General features: G+C 27.0%; 1 long non-coding RNA gene across 1 annotated transcript; it reads right to left on the bottom strand.

Moving 5' to 3' along the window:
• Positions 1 to 14,616: 14,616 nt before the first annotated feature.
• Positions 14,617 to 17,509, bottom strand: LOC127278717 (uncharacterized). Its single transcript, XR_007842536.1, has 6 exons — positions 17,426 to 17,509; positions 16,324 to 16,502; positions 15,438 to 15,581; positions 15,155 to 15,318; positions 14,950 to 15,064; positions 14,617 to 14,835 (listed from the first exon to the last, which is right to left on the bottom strand). It is a non-coding gene; the product is annotated as an uncharacterized LOC127278717 (long non-coding RNA).

The following is a 17,509-nucleotide window of genomic DNA, read 5'->3' as shown; positions in this document are numbered from 1 at the left end:
TTGTAAAACATTATAATTAATAAAGCCGCAGACTTTTGATTTCTCAAAAGAGGGAAATTAAAAAAAATCGTTTTAAGTCGTCGTTAGAATGATAAAATTATAAATGTCGAATTCAAGTATTTATATTACATGTGGGTCAAAAAATTTAAAATTGATAAATTTTTATTAATTGCACTCATATTTGGGACAGGGTTGTTATTGGCGACTCTAATAAACATTTTGTTGTCGGAATGGTAAAATTGTTAATTAAAAATTCAGAATAGCGGATTATTGATTACATTGAAATCTGGATGTTTTGTACATTTAATTTTTGTCAAGAGTTGTCGAATTATAAATTTCAAATTTAAATTGGTGGATTTCTATTTTGAATGGTCATAAAATTAAAAACTTAATAATTGTGATAGATTACTCTAATAAATATAAAATATTTTTTTGCGATTGCTAATATAATCAATGTTTTGTTGTAACGGATAAATAATCTATGGTTATATAGTTTGAAAAGAAAAATGTTGAAAACAATTGTGTTTATTTTTCAAACACTTTACTGTGCCCCTAGATTAAAGTTTCTAATTTAGAAAAAATGATGTTACATCGAAGTTTTCCCCGCATATAGTGTGCGCATTCGTGGCTTGAATTTCAATTTGAAAAATTTCAAGATGCAAAAACCTAGTGTTGTTTGAAAAGTGCATACGCCCTATTTTCTAGATTGCCTGAAACACTTGGAAAACGATAATAGCCCAGCTTCTTGGTGTAACGCAGCTTTAAAAAGCGTATAGCCCATTATCACGAAGAAGCGTGTATAAGTGTACAGGACGCTTAAAAGCTCAAGAGCATCCTATTACGGAAGCAGGCGTTAACTATGGAATAGCAAACTTCAACGAATATGATATTTCTTTAATTATTCACTAAAAGTATATATATATATAATATATATATTATTTTTTTTCTTACAACAACAAATTTTTAGTTTTACTAGAATTAAAAAAAAGTTCCAAAAATTTTTAAATAGACTATTTTTGATATTTAAAATTTATGAGATGATGCATACAAACACATCTCTGCGTAGTATTTTCATCTCTAATGGCTTGGTGCGATAGATTTCTTTTTACATTTTCTTTTTTTTCTTTTTCTTTTTTTTGTGCTCTCAATACGCATATATCGCTTGATTTCCAGCTGCGAGTACACGGAAAGTACTCAAGATAGGGAGAGAGCGCCTACCGATAAAGATTGCTTCGCTTAACACGTATCAGGCGCGCAAGGGGTAAATGTTGCACAGTAAAGTCTCTAAAAAGCAGAAGAAACATTTACTAAAAAGTCAGAGAGAGAGAGAGAGAAAGTACGAATTTTCTGTAGGGATTCCAGGTACTGGGCACTTAAGACGATTAAATTTATACTTACCTTCGTGCCCGTACATTTTAATCAGCCTCTTCACTTTTATCTCACAATTTTAGAACATTTCGCAAAAATTCTAATCATAAGAATATATATATATATATGTTAATTTTGTGGTTTTTCTTTTTTTTCGTAGCAGAAAAATGTTTCTTGGTATATAATAATAATAATAATTTTTTTTAAATTTTAAATAAATTTTTAAGTTTTTAATTAAATTTTTATAAATAAAATATATATTTATTCTTTTCGTTAAAATTACAAAAATACGTATATATATTTTTTTTATAAAACTAAAAACAAAAATGTTGAAAATTTGAAATGAAACAATAATATTTGAAAAGAAATTCATCGCAGTTCTTATATATGTGGACATCCTTTTGTTCTCCGTTGAGACTGTTTGTTCTTTTGGAAAACTTTAATATGTTGGACGAAATTTTCTGTTTTGAAAATTCAGACAACACTGTCTTCTCGTTTCGTCACAGCTAGACATGAAAAACTTTTGAAAGTAAACTTTTATTCTGCTGGCAAACGATTTGTACAAAGTTATATTCTGTCTATTCATTCTGTACACTCGATTCGAAGAGAGAGAGAGAGAGAGAGAGAGAGAGAGAGCGGAGCATCTACGTGTCGCTTGCAATGACTGTAAAGAAAATAGAAAATAAAAGTTTCGATTGAACTTCCAGATTTCATACAAAAGTATATAAATTATTTTTAACCATTATGAAAACTTTTGAAAATTTTAATTTATTTATAAACATTACTTATATTTACATTCTATATACATATATAATTGTTATATTTATTATATTTATATATTTTTAACATTTCAAAAAAATAAATTCTTTATTTTTTTACATCTATTTCCTTTTAAAACAACTTTTGACGATTTTTCGTTTTAAATCCAAATTCAGAGAGATATTGAAATAAAAACATTTCATATGATATTGATAGGATGTATAACACAAATATGAAATTGGTCTTGGGACAAAAATTTTGTAGAGAAAAAAAAATAACAGAGAAAAACTTTAGTTTCGATCAATTCATAAAAATTTTTTATAGAACACCATCAAAGTCGAAGTCCGAAAAATGACATTTCAACATAATCGTACGTGCAGTTTACGAGAGTCATATGTATGCTCTAGTGTTATCCGTTTCTTTGAACTAAAAATTCTGACTCGTTCCATATACAGGGCACATCGAGACGCGGAGTCAAAGGGGTCGAAGTGTTGTCTCCCATAAAAATGAAAAAAAAAATGGACAATTTTGATTCTACCTCACAAAAATAGTCGTAACTTTTAAAATATAACATCGTCATACTAGGTTTTTCTTTTGCACGTACGCGTGTAAGCTTTCGCAATTAAAGTCGTTTATGTTGTATATATTTTAGATCTAAAGCAAGGCATGTTTGTCCAATAAAAAACTGAGACACATTTGTAAATTCGATATAATCGTTTTAAAGGTAAATATTATTTTTATACATCTTTCAAAATCAATTCTTGCAAATAGCGAAAAATGTAGTAGGCAAATAATATCCAGTAATATTGTTATATCAAATAATAAATGACTTTATTATGTAAAAATAATGATATTAAATTTTTTTTTTAATATTATTAGCAATTTAGAAAATATATTCCTTTCTAAAACTAATTTCTCCTACTACTAATACCATAATTAAATAATAAATATAATAATCATTCTATCTGACTTTATATTTACATTACATTACATTTACTTTACATCTTTACATTAAGAAAGTTCTGCCTTTCATCAATGAGATTAAAATTACAGTCAAACAGGAAAGTTATGCCCGAATAAAATAGTAAAATTGTTCTTGTTACTGTTATCAATAACACTAAGATCCTTGAAATCGTTCCGTCTTACTGAATTCCACTTTTACTACTTATACTAAAATTGCAGTGAAACAGTAGAGTTGTGTATTACTAACAATGTATTTTACTACTGATATAAACTGACACCAAATTAGTTATGTATGACTGGAATTAACTTTTACTACTGGCTTTAAAGTTACAGACTATTTTGAAATTTATGTCTGACTAAAATTGACATTTACAACTAACACCAAAATAATAAGTCCCTTGGGACAGTTCTGTCTCATTCATTCTTACTTTTACTGCTTATTCTAAAATTACAGATAGGGAGGAAACTTATACCTGACTAAAATCTGATACCAACAAAATAAATTTCTGGAAACAATTCTGTTTGACTTTTTCTTATTCTTACTGCGGAATTTAAAGTCGCAAGTTTAAAACTTAAGTCGGACTAAAATTGTCTTTAACAACTGATGCCCAAAATAAAAAGTTCCATGGAACATATTTTCAGTGAGAATAAAAATAATTTCGACTTAGCACTTTATTATTATTCCGAGAAACAAAAAATAAAATTACAAATTCAATTTGGCTTTATCTTTAGAGACATGATTGTATCGAGTATGACAAGAACAGAGAAGAGGTGAAGAAAACAATCTGTTTCAAAGCATCGCATAACAGACAGACTAATTTGAAATATTTGAATTTAAGCAATACGGAACATGTTGCCTACAGCTCGCGTTGATTACTGTATACATGGTATACCCGATGGTGTTCACAGTTAGAGTGTTCTTAACTTATTTATACAGCAGATGCAGGTGCGCCACTATTCGCCAGCGAATGTATCCGTTATGTAGTCATAAATTGTAAAGGGACAGTGGGAGTAAATTGTTTCACAATCGCCCTCAAAGCCCAGTTGCTCTGCTCTGACGTACTCAATGGGCAGACCCTCGTCAGTGGTAGAAGATGGCCTGAAATTACACACCGTCATAAACATCGATCACTCACTCGATTCTAATTGATCTGTTAAACTCATCAACATACACCAGACGGACGGTAATTCAATTAGTTAACCAATAAATTTGCATACATAGACACTATCCTACACGCATAAATGAGTTCCTAGTCCATCATTTCTATTCTGACTCCTACATTCTACCTCGCTCGTTTCAATATCCGTTTTCATATTCACTCGATCCTCGCTGCTCTTCGTCGACAGCAAATGTATAAAAGGCTATCTATCAGACATCATTAACGATTTAAAGGTTAAAAGGAAATTTCCCTCCAGCTATGCGTCAATGTCTCGATTATACAAAGAAAACGGTTTTTTTTTTATCAGTAATATGATAATGCAAAATTTTTAAAATTAAACAAACGTCAGCAAAAATAATAATTCAACATTTCTGCAGATAGAGAAATTATATAATATAATTCCGACATTATTTTCTTTAAAAATTCCTAATTTTTTGGTAAATTAAAATTTTTTTAACCTAAATAAATATATTCATTTGATTGATGTTGGAAGATTATTAGGAATTTATAGAAGTCGAGATTCACAATAATTACACTTTGAATACATTAGATAGTTTTATTTTGAGACCACAAATACATATATTGATTTGTTAATCAAAATTAACAAAGATGAATTAATCAATTTACAATTAACAACAGAGCAAATCTTTAACTTTAAAATCCACCAGTATCCGTTTTCGAAACTGGCTTAAATTCTTTTTGGCCCATTCCGGTTCCGTATTCATTAACGTCCATCTAATTAATCATCCTTTCTTTTCACCTATCAACTTTTCCATTCTCGTCTAAAATACATGAGACATTTCATATGAGAATACGGGGTCATGTCTCTGATTTTTCTCAAAATTCGGTAAATTGTACTGATAGTGGTGCTAAATAAGAGTACAAATTTTGAATTTGAAATTTTTTTATATTTTTCGAGATATTTACAATAACAAATTTGAGCAATATTTATTTAATTTACTTATAACTTTTTTCCTACTAAAAATAGAGGAAAATATTGTAAATGTTTTTTACACGGAAGATCTTAAACTTTTAGAAAACAAATATTTTTTTAAAAAAATATTAATTTTTAAACAATTTATTTAAAAAATAAAATTTGTTTATAACTTTTAAACATGTTCTTCCTCATTTAGAATCGCGAAAAAAATCATGAATATTGTTTAAGTCATAATAAATCGATGGTTAAATTTTTGAGATGGCGTTATTTTTTGTTTTCGAGATATTAATTAATTAACTAACAAAATTTAAAAAATGAAATATTTCACGAACAAATAAAATTACAGTAATTTTAATAGCACCATTAGAATGCTTATCAAAATCCGCATCCAACGAGCCCTATATGAACTATTTCTGATAAACGGGTGTTAAATTAATAATTAATTACTAAAATTAAATTAAAATTTAATTTAATTTTTACTAGCGATGTATTCCTCGCTCGCTAACGCTCGCTCGGTTAAAATTGTACTTATTGTTGTTTACTTATTGTAGTTTATGTATATTATATATATAATTTATGTTTTAAATTGATATCTTATTAATATTGTATAAAATTTATCTTAAAATTGAAAAAAGATGTTACATAAAAATAGATTGTAAGATTTTCTAAAAGCAAGTATGCAAAGTATTTTGATTTATTTGAAAATAATTGAAAATAGATTTTTCAAGGACGGTGTCGAGGTCACGGGGTCGGTGTCGTTTTTCGAAATTTGTTAACTTAATATAATAGAAGATGTTTCGTTTTAAATTAAGAAATTAAAATTTTAAATTAAATTTTAATTTAATTTTAGTTATTAATTTCCTAAATTTAAGGAAATAGAGATAAATCGTCAATTCTTTTTTTGTTTGGAAGATCATCTAATTCTGTGTTAAATAAAATCAGTGTACATAGAATTTTTAATAAATCTAAATTATTAACAGATGATTATTGAAAATCGATGTTTCAGCATCCCACGACACAAGTTGGAAGAGGTTGCCTACCTATTCGGCATTGTATTTTTTAGTCTTTTTCTAAATAACATTTTATAATTAATTTTTGATTTTTAGTAATTTTTAATATTCTTTCTTTGACACTGAATTAGATGATTTTTCAAACAAAAAAAGTATTGACGTTTTATCTTCATTTCCTTAAATGTTATTAATTATTAATTTAACACCCACTGTAAAAAGAAAGTACTAAAACAGTACAGATTTTAGGTATCAAAATAGAACCAAATGACAATTTCGTACCTGAAGTTGGTATTAAATTAATACCTTTCTTTTTACTGTGCCCGTTTATCAGAAATAGTTCATATAAGGCTCGTTTGATGCGGATTTTGATAAACATTCTAATGGTGTTTTTAAAATTACTCTAATTTTATTTGTTCGTAAAATATTTCATTTTTTATTAACTTTTGTTAGTTAATTAATTAATATCTCGAAAACAAAAAAAAATTCAATCTCAAAAATTTAACCATCGATTTATTATGACTTAAACAATATTCATGATTTTTTTCGTGATTCTAAATGAGGGAGAACATGTTTAAAAGTTATAAACAAATTTTATTTTTTAAACAAATTGTTTAAAAATTAATATTTTTTTAAAAAAATATTTGTTTTCTAAAAGTTTAAGATCTTCCGCGTAAAAAACATTTTCAACATTTTTCTCTATTTTTAATAGGAAAAAAGTTATAAGTAAAGCAAAAAAATATTGCTGTAATTTGTTATTGTAAATAACACACATATATTCTACACTTCTTTTTCGTCTCATCCGTTCAATATCTACATTCATTTATACACTTACTACAATTCAAAAATAACACACTATTCCTTCCTATTCAAAATTTTCAACTCCTTTAAGTACTTTGGTACACCATTCCCAAATATATTCACTATCCTTCCTATTCTAACACATTTAAAAAAACCAAAATGTTTTGTGTCCAGACACAAAACATTTTCTCATTGAATAACGTTTAGTGTTTGGACACGAGACATAATTCTTTTTTAATGTTTCATGTTTAGTCACTAAAAGGAGAGAGTTATGCAAACGCGATTTTTGACAAAAATTACTTAAGAGCATTTGAACCTTCGTGACGTCACAAATCATGGCGCATGACACGCAAACTTCTCAGGTATGTGAAAAGCACAATTTTGAATATTTTTTAAAAAAACCTTTTGGAAAATATTCAGAATAACATAGACTCTGTCTGTTATGTGCGGAAAATTCAAAATTTTGCGTTTAAAACGTTTTTTAAACAATGTTAAGGTCACAAATCATGGCGCATGACACGCAAACTTCTCAGGTATGTGAAAAATACAATTTTGAATATTTTTTAAAAAAACCTTTTGGAAAATGTTCAGAGAAACATAGACTATGTCTGTTATGTGCGAAAAATTCAAAATTTTGCGTATAAAACGTTTTTTAAACAATGTTTAAGTTGGTTGTCACAAGTAAGGAAAAATACACGAATAGCTTATATGTAGGCATTGTTTAAAAAACGTTTTAAACGCAAAATTTTGAATTTTTCGCACATAACAGACAGAGTCTGTGTTATTCTGAATATTTTCCAAGAGGTTTTTTTAAAAAATATTCAAAATTGTGCTTTTCACATACCTGAGAAGTTTGCGTGTCATGCGCCATAATTTGTGACCTTAACATTGTTTAAAAAACGTTTTAAACACAAAATTTTGAATTTTCCGCACATAACAGACAGAGTCTATGTTATTCTGAACATTTTCCAAAAGGTTTTTTTAAAAAATATTCAAAATTGTGCTTTTCATATACCTGAGAAGTTTGCGTGTCATGCGCCATGATTTGTGACGTCACGAAGGTTCAAATGCTCTTAATATTATTTAATTTATAACAAAACAAGATGGCGGTCAATTCCTTTCAAACTTAATACTCATGAGTTTTTTAGGATGCTGATTCGGAATTTTATATTAGATTTAACGAGAAATGGCTGATCCAACATGACATTCATAAAATTCATAGAATTATTCTTTAAATTGTTATTTGCTAGATTTTGGGATCACTGAATCCAAATGTAATTTCAAAAATGAAAAAAAATAAAAGTTGCAGATCTAATATGGCGTAACAAGTGTTCATGAGAATATTTTACAATGAGAAAGTGGGTTATATCCAGTCAGGAAAACATTTTAAAAAAATTTTGAAGTGTCGTGTTTTTTCGAAATTTTTTGAAAATTTTTTTTTAAATTTGTTTAAACAAATGCAAAAAAAAATTTTTAACATTTGAGCCTAGTTGCATTGTATTTTTAGGACCTTGAACTATAGGAAACCATTATAAAATAATTTATTTTTTGGTCGATAGGTAACGCCGTTTTCTCAGATCTGGTCACATATAGGATTTCATGTAGATTCTGAAATATCTACCTAAGATTTCACATAGAATTATATATAAAGGAAACAATATAGGATTTCATATAGGAATTTTCAGTTGGGAAACTTCAGTTTATAAAAATTAAAAATTATTTAATTAAAAATCAAATAACATTACTGTAATTCATCTGAAAATAAATAATTTGTGCTTTGCATACATCTTCTCAGTTAGAGTCTCAACTTTTATAGTATTCAAGACTGATCTCAACTGTGAGAAAAAAAATTATCACCATCTGGCGGCGTAAGAGTGGAACTATGATGATCTACATCTATATTGAAATTTCCCATATAATTTCTTATATAATTTCCTACTTGGTATCTTAGATGGACAACTAAATAGTGAAATCCACACATGACATCCCATATGTATTCTTATATGATGAATTCTTACATGAGATCCTATGTAGTTGGTTTTGTAATTTTATAATGAGGATCCTTTACATTACTAGGTTAGGTTAGATATAAATCAGAGTTGCCAAATTAAAAGAAAATAGTCAACCAATGAGTGTACTGCGTTTAGCAGTTCTGACTTTCATCGAGACGAGAGAGGACGAGCAATCTCGAAGATACCCGAATGGTCAAAATGTCTTTTATTCTCTGTATTTAACAGTAAAATCTCTCAAAGGTACTAAAATGTCTTAAATGAAGATACTATTTTTACATTTCTTTTTACGGCTAACATTATAAAACACAAAAAGTGTTAAATTTAGCCTCGATAGACACAAACAATGCAATGCCTCAACTTTCTATTAAGGTTAAATGCATTAATTATGATATGTACTTTTCTTTTTACCATTTTATTTTATATGTGGTAATTCAATTAATTTAAGATTTATTAATTTATTGCACTGCAGTGATTAATAATTGTAAAATATTTTCCGAAATATTTATTCCATATTTTATTATCCAATTTTAGTTGGATAACTAATATTTATTTTAAATATTTGTAATTATTTTTCACAAATAAATAAAATTATTAGAACTCATTGAAAAGATATATTTTGTTTTAAATAAATGGATATTTAATTCAAATATATGTATATATATGAACTATGAGGCAATAAATCCGTCGAATCTTGACTATGTAATAAGTTAATAACATATTTTTATTATTAATTGCATTTAAGCCATGTCTTATCTTTTCGGAAAATCTTTTTGTTTATTTTGTCGTGTATGTAACAATAAAATTCCTCTCAGTTTTACAAGAAAGTTTTTTTTCGTTTAATTATTGTGATTATTTGGTTGTGCGTCAAAGCGACTCTGGAGTGGGATTACAAATAGCGACAGCGCTACGAAGATTTCGCTATGTAGCGATTCAAAGCTACATTCACTTTAAAAATTTTTTTAGATATCGAGTGACTCAAAAAAATGGTATCATTTTGATAGATTTAGATTGGTACAATTGTTTTTCTGTGTATTCTTTTTCTCATATTTGCTTTATTTTATAATTTAAACATTTTTTTTAGAATAAAAAATGTATCGAATTTATAAGGATTTCCCACGATGAAGAAATGAAGTAATTAAAAGAAATATCTAAAAGCTTGACAAATTTTTCAAGTGTAACACTTCAAATCTCAAAAGTTATAAAAAAGGCAATTCGAGGCAACGATAATAATTATTAATATTATTATATTAACACTTTTATTACTAAATTTAAACCTTAAATTTTTTTATAACTAATAATTATAAACTAAATAAAACATAATAATAATAAAGAAAAAAAGGTGATATTTATTTCCAATTTCTATCCTTACAAAAAATCAAGAAAATAATTCATCTTTATCCAATAATAATAAACTATTTACTTTTCTTTTTTATATTAATAATTAAATATTTATTGCATATTTTATAAAATATTTAATTAAATTTTATTGCAATATTTATTATCTGTTTCATAGGATTAAAAGTTTTTATTAGACATTGTATAAACTGGAAAAAAAATTTAATTAAAAAAATTTTGAAGATATAACCTCGGAAATAGAATTTTTGTTTTCACGCAAGGGTTCACTAAAAAAATGTATAGGGTATATTTTGTAAGTTAAAGAATTTTTCAGGAAATGAAAATTGAAATCAATTTATTAAAAAATAATTAATTAATTTAATTAAAAAAATTTATCAATTTTTAAATTTAGGCTTGTAAAGAATATCCTAATTTTAAATGTCATGTAATTATTATTTTTAATTCTTGCAATAAGATTAATTTTCTTAATTGTTATTTATATTAAATTAAATTTAAAAAAAATTTATTTCCTTTATAAATTATTTTAATATTAAACTATATAATTTATTTTTAAAGTTGTTATTTATTAAATTAATAGGTTATTTACAATATTAAAGTATAATTTATTTCAATAATAAAATTTTGATTCTCTCACTCGGTAGTATTTAATAATATAAGAAGATGATATCGATCATTCCGAGTCAAGGATTAAATAAAAACATTATTCTTTACGTTTCAATGGCACAGCCATCCTCTTCAGAAACTGAAAGTTTATTACAAAATATAAAAAAAAAAAAAAAAAAATTTACCGTATGTTCCTAATTTATATGAAAAAACGTCTTCAATGCTTAGTAATTATAATATTTTAACGATTCCTACAAATAATAATGCTATGAGTCATAATTTGATCAGAAAGGGTAAGGACAAAAACAAAAAAACAGAAGTAACTAATGTTGTTTATAAATTAAATTGCAAAAATTGTACCGCATCTTATGTTGGTGAAACAAAGAGAATGGTGGGGGTTCGCGTTAATGAACATAAAAAATCAAAAGTTGGTGTCACTTCTACTCATAGAGATTCTAAAAAGCATGATTTTGACTGGTATAACTTTTCAATTCTTGACAGAGAATCAAATGAAAACAAACGCTTGATATCCGAAATGATTCATATTAATCTGCAAAAAAATGCAATAAACAAAAAAGATGACACTCAAAATCTCAGTAATTGTTACTTCCATTTTCTCAATGACAGAAAATATTCATAACTTTTATCCCTGTCTAATAATACCTTGACGTTTCTCTATTTACATTATTGAAATAAGGTCAATGAACCGAATTTCACTCTACGCTTCTTTATACAACTTTGTAATTGATCAGTGTCTATTAGCAATCGTGTCAATTGAGACGTTTAATCACTTTTAAATTTACTTATTCAAAAAGAGTTTTTTTGAATAATGTTTTCATTTTTTTTAAAGGTAAATTTAGTCATTTAATTTTATTTTTTTTATAAGAAATATTTTTTTCTACAAATGTGTTAAAATTTAAAAAAATTTTTTTTTTTATATATTTTGTAATAAACTTTCAGTTTCTGAAGAGGATGGCTGTGCCATTGAAACGTAAAGAATAATGTTTTTATTTAATCCTTGACTCGGAATGATCGATATCATCTTCTTATATTATAATTTATTTCGTCACTAGTTAATTATTTCATTTGAAACTAACAGTTGGCAAACATGAAGTTGAAGAATTGATACCACCTTCATGTTGTATTTGTTTGCTACGTAGAGAAAATATTTTAGGAAATTGACATGAAATCTATATCAATGTCCTTATCTAGAGGGGTTATGTTTATATTGTCTTCTAAATTACCATCTTGCAGTTTAAGCTATGAAGAAACTGTCAACGGTATTTTATTTTGGTCATGATTTGGAACAAATTTCACTAAAAATATGTAAGTTTTTTATTCTAAATAACGAAAAGCGCTACATAGCGATTAACGCTATTAGTAATCCCACTGCTGGATACAGTGGACCGCAACATTTTCGAGTCCACTAGAGACATGTACTAATGATGCAATATTATGGCCTTACAATGTAGTATTTTGATAGTCTTCTATTCTCCCTCCTACACTTCGTTACTTTTTAACCTATGTATCTACTTCTTTCCTTCTAATTTCACTCAATCACATATTTACCAAAGGCTTTACCAACAGATCGTTAATTTCCTTGCTTTATCATTAATTTAATAAATTTATTTAATGCTAAAAATTTTAGCAATCTAGAAATTTTTGAAAACATCTATAGAAATCACATAAGTTTTCTTAGCGTAGCGAACAACAGGCTTACGTTTTAGCACAATTACTTGCTTGCATGGTAAGCTCACCGAAAGATTGTAATTTAAGGTTGCACAATAAGATTATCGCAAGATTTATCAGTAAGCTTGCACGATAAGTTTGTAGCAAGGTTGGTGCATGGTTGCCAAATAAGCTTACTTTAAAACTAAACAATTTTTTTTTAATGTTTCGTATTTTATTCCGTATTTTTTTTCTGATCAGACAATACGAAACAGATTCTAAAACCATTTTTGCAAATTTTCATTTAAAGATGCAGGGAAACTTTTATTTCACCTCACCTTTTTTTAACAAAATTTAAATAATTATACATTTAGATTTTAAGTTTAAAACACGTACTTGAATATGTAATTTATTATTTTAATATTTGTAGCTTGAGAAGTATTATTTGTTACCATAAAATATGTTCTAATGTTAACATTTAATAGGGACACAAAGCTGCTATATGATTGCCAAATTTGTTGCACCTGTAGCACTTCGTTCCTTTTCTTCGACTATGTTGACAGTCCTTATCTCTTTTTATTTTTCCTCTTCTGGACTTATAGTCTTATCCTGCATAACCAAAAATTTTAATTCATCTTAAGCAACGCTTTTACCTTTTGTATTTACCGATACGAATTATTTAGTCTTTACTGAAGGTACTGACCCGAGGCGAAATTTAAGACCAACTTTTTTAGAAGTAAAGTAGGGTTAAACAGAACCACTTTAGCTTCCTCAACTAGTCGCAAATTTCCCTTTTTTCCACGTTTAAATTCAAAGTAGGGTCTAAAAATTGATTAAAATATTAAAAATTTTGAAATTGCTCTAATTCTATTAATTTTGATTCCTCGTGGAGGAAGCTTTGTAGTCCTTTTATTTATAAAATTTTTAAAAATGGTGAAAACAAATTTTCCTCTATATAGACACATGTTATATGAGATCCTGATCAATTGTCCGGATGTATGTATGTATTTGTATGTGTGTGTGGATTGTTTTTGTGAACACGATATCTTTAACAGGTTTTAATGGATTTGGATAAAATTTGGTAGGCTTATTTAACACATTAATCTCTCAAAAATGACGAGAGAATTTTTAAAAATATCCCCAAAAAAAATTTTATCGTCTTTTTTTCAAAAATTTTTTTTAATTGAAAAAATTTTTAAATCGAAAAATTTAAGGTAATATATAATATAGTCGTCTTCCTTACGGTAATATGAATCGATTGATATATATATATATAAAGTATAGATTTGATTGAAATTTAAAGAATTAATGAAAGTTAAAAAATAAAAAATTCACATTTTAGGTAAAAAATGTTGTGTTTTTTTAAATTCAAGTTGATGAATAAAATAATTGTATTCCTTGCATTGAAACGAATCGATTTTTGAATATATAAAGTATATGTTACACCCAAAATTAATTAAAATTTTCTTAATTTTTCAAAAAATTTAATTAATTTAAAACAGTTTTCAACTCGAATTTTTTTAAATCAATCAATTGAATTGGAAAAATTCATAGCTTCCTCCACGAGGAAGCAAAATGTTTATGAAATAAATATAAAGGACCCCCTCCTTTTTTTAAAACGCTTCAAAATATGTTAATTTCTATTTTTAAAGGGTAATGATTAAAGTATCTCATTTTCAAAAAAAGGAACAGAATCCTAAGAATTTTTGTGTTTTCTAAATATGTGTTTGAATTTTCCATAAAATTTAAAGTCTATTTTATCTCCTAAAGAATAAATGACCTTTTCCCTTTAAATTTCCAAGGCTTTCTTTAATCATATTTTCTATTTTTGTTTTTGAATCTTTCCTCAGGTTTGATGTTCCTCTCTCCTCTAATGATACTTCTTTATTACCTACTTACTTCTTCTGTTTGTTTAATTATGTCCTTCTGTAACTCTGTATATGTTACATGTGTAATCTGATCTAATGCGTGTAGCATTTCAATAATTCTATCACCCTGTTTTTCATAGTCAACTCTAAGCAGCGCGGTTAAGTTAGTGAGTGTTTGTTGGATAATTTTTTCATCAATTTTTGCATCTTCTGTTATTTTCTTTAATGTATGAGTCATTCGATCCACTACAAATAAGAGCTTTTTGCAGAAATTGTCTACTATTTCAATTATTTCTTCTATTTTGATGTCTTGTTTCTCCAGTTTGTCTAAAACTATAAATTCACTACGTTTATACATATGTGCGATACATCTTTATAAAGAATCAAGTTTGCTTGTTTGAAAAACAATAATTATCGTTACTTTGGATGAAAAGTTATTAAAATTACCTTCTTTAAGTACTTCAATTGACGAAACGTCTTCTTCCTTTATTTTCAATTCACCTTTTATATCTAGCTCTTTTTCCTCACTTACCTCTACATCGTTATCTGTCTCTTTATCCGCCTGTAAAAATAATTTTAATTATACTTGTAAGAGTACTAAATAATTTAATATCCAAATTCAGAAATCGGACCTATTCCTCTATCTACCTACCTCATATCCTTCTTCTAAAAACCCCTCCTCACCAACTGTAGATAAATCAGCAAGTCAACTCTTTGAAAAAGTCCTTGGCATTATAGCCGGTTGATTATGCGAAATTTTCTTCTTCATCCATTTTTTAAGAGCCTTCCATTCTCCAGTAGTTATCTTTCCTGCATCTAGACATTGAGACAAATAATTTTTATTTATTATAATTATCCTAAAGGATTGTTATAGTCAAAATAGTTTTACATTCGACTATTTCAGGATATGTCTTCTTTTAGAAAACAAAAATTACCTGTATAATAAAGAACACATTCTTTCACTTGGAGTGTTATATCCTTTCCTTCTATTAATATTGTAATATCGTCATTTGGATGCTTTCTATTCAATCCAAACATTAAATTTAAGTTTTGCCACAGTTTATCTAAGAAGCAATCATCTATAATAACACAGTAAATTATGAAAATTCGCAATTTGGCATTGCAACAATAGCGTTGGATTTTATTTTAATACCCCAGGTGGAAAAGTTCCCGGTAGTGACTATCGGTAGTCATTACCGCTCCCGCTACCGGAATATTCACTACCGGTAATCACTACCGGTAATTCTTCTGGTACTACCGGTAGTCACTGCCGGTAATTTTTTCGTTACTACCGGTAGTCCCGGAAAAATTACAGGTAGTGAATATTCCGGTAGCGGGAGCGGTAATGACTACCGGTAGTCACTTCCGGGAACTTTTCCACCTGGGACATCACAATTTTTTTAAAAATTGATAACGTTTTAAAAAATTTTATATTTAGGACAAAAATCTCTACGATGGACATAGTTTTAATAAAATACACGAAAGCAATAAGGAGAAAGACAAATTTTCCTCTTTGTCACATTCATTCCGGCATCTATTCCTCTCTTCGTCTTACTAACATCGACCTTTCATTCAACAGGTCCATTCTTGTTCAATCACGTGACTTTTATTTTTCTTAAAATTATAATTATTTTAATAATATCTTCTTTATAAAACTTTAATCATCTTTAAATTTCATTTAAGTATTATTCTTTAAAACACATCTTTCATATTTAAATGCAAGCACTTATTTCATTAAAAATACGTATTCCTCAAAACATTTTACTTTATATCCTAACTCTTTTTCACTATATGCATATCTTACTAATATATTTTACTCACCACATTTGTCTGTTTTCTTGGACATTTTACTCTCCATTATTTTTATTAATCGTCAAGACAAATTTCAGATTTTTTCGACTCAAGTTTTTCTCACCAAACAAACACAAATTTTCACTTTTTTTATTTTTCCAACGCTGTGGAATTGTAAATAATGTTTTTCAACTCACTGGGCTTATAACCTGTTGGTAAGACAGGAATTTAGATAATAGTCATAGGGAAAAACAAGTGTTTCTTTCATTTTAAAAATTCGAAAATAGCGATTTTTGATTAAAAAAAAAATTTTATAATCAAAATATATTTTTAAATATTTTAGAAATATTGGTTTTTTGAAAAAGAACATTTTGTTTTAATTTTAGAGTGGCCAAGATTTTTCAAAAACGACTTTGGTCATCGCTTTTATGATTATGAAACAAATGAAACAAAATAAAACAAAATTTCAAATAATGTCCTTTTTCAAAAATTTAGTACCTCTAAAATATTTTAAAATATTTTTCAATTATAAAATTCTATTAAATTATTTAAATAGATATATTTTAATATGAGGGGCTGATAGAAAAAGTTCATTAAAAATATTGAGAGCAAAAATAGATTGGAATATTTTGATTAATTAATCTACTTAGTAAACACTGTGAGAAACGATTGATTGCGAATTAACACTTCATTAGTAAGAGTATTTTTGCTAATTTATATTAGTTACTGTTACCATTTAATTAGTTAGCCTAACCATTTCGTTAGTATGGTAACTAATTAAATAGTTATTCCAACCAACTAATTAGATAGGCCAACTAATAAAAATAGTAACCACAACTACTAAATTAGCAGCAGTATAGTTTACTAACTAAAAATGATAACATCAACCAATCTTTTCTCTCAGTGAAGAAATTTACACTTTTTTGTAGAAATTTTAGGTTTAGAATATTTATTTAAATAATAATTGTAAAAAAAAATTCATGAACATCTCAACCCACTTTTGTTATCAACTTTTCAAATAAAATGTTTCTTTTTTTAAAAAAAAAACTTGTAAAATGAAAACAAATTTTCAAATATCACTATGTATTCCCTTATGACTAGTCGTAACTCCATCAACAGTATTATTACTTACACGCTTGTAACGTCTGTTTACACGAATTGATATATAATAAGCTCACAGAAGTACCACGCTTCACGACTTGGAGTGTACAGAAAT

This window comes from Leptopilina boulardi, unplaced genomic scaffold (genome assembly GCF_019393585.1).
Source record: "Leptopilina boulardi isolate dan_hultmark-lab unplaced genomic scaffold, ZJU_Lbou_2.1 LbouV2_210, whole genome shotgun sequence".
Taxonomy (NCBI): domain Eukaryota; kingdom Metazoa; phylum Arthropoda; class Insecta; order Hymenoptera; family Figitidae; genus Leptopilina; species Leptopilina boulardi.
The sequence above is the reverse complement of the archived record's forward strand: the minus strand, read 5'-3'. Positions and strand labels throughout refer to the sequence as shown.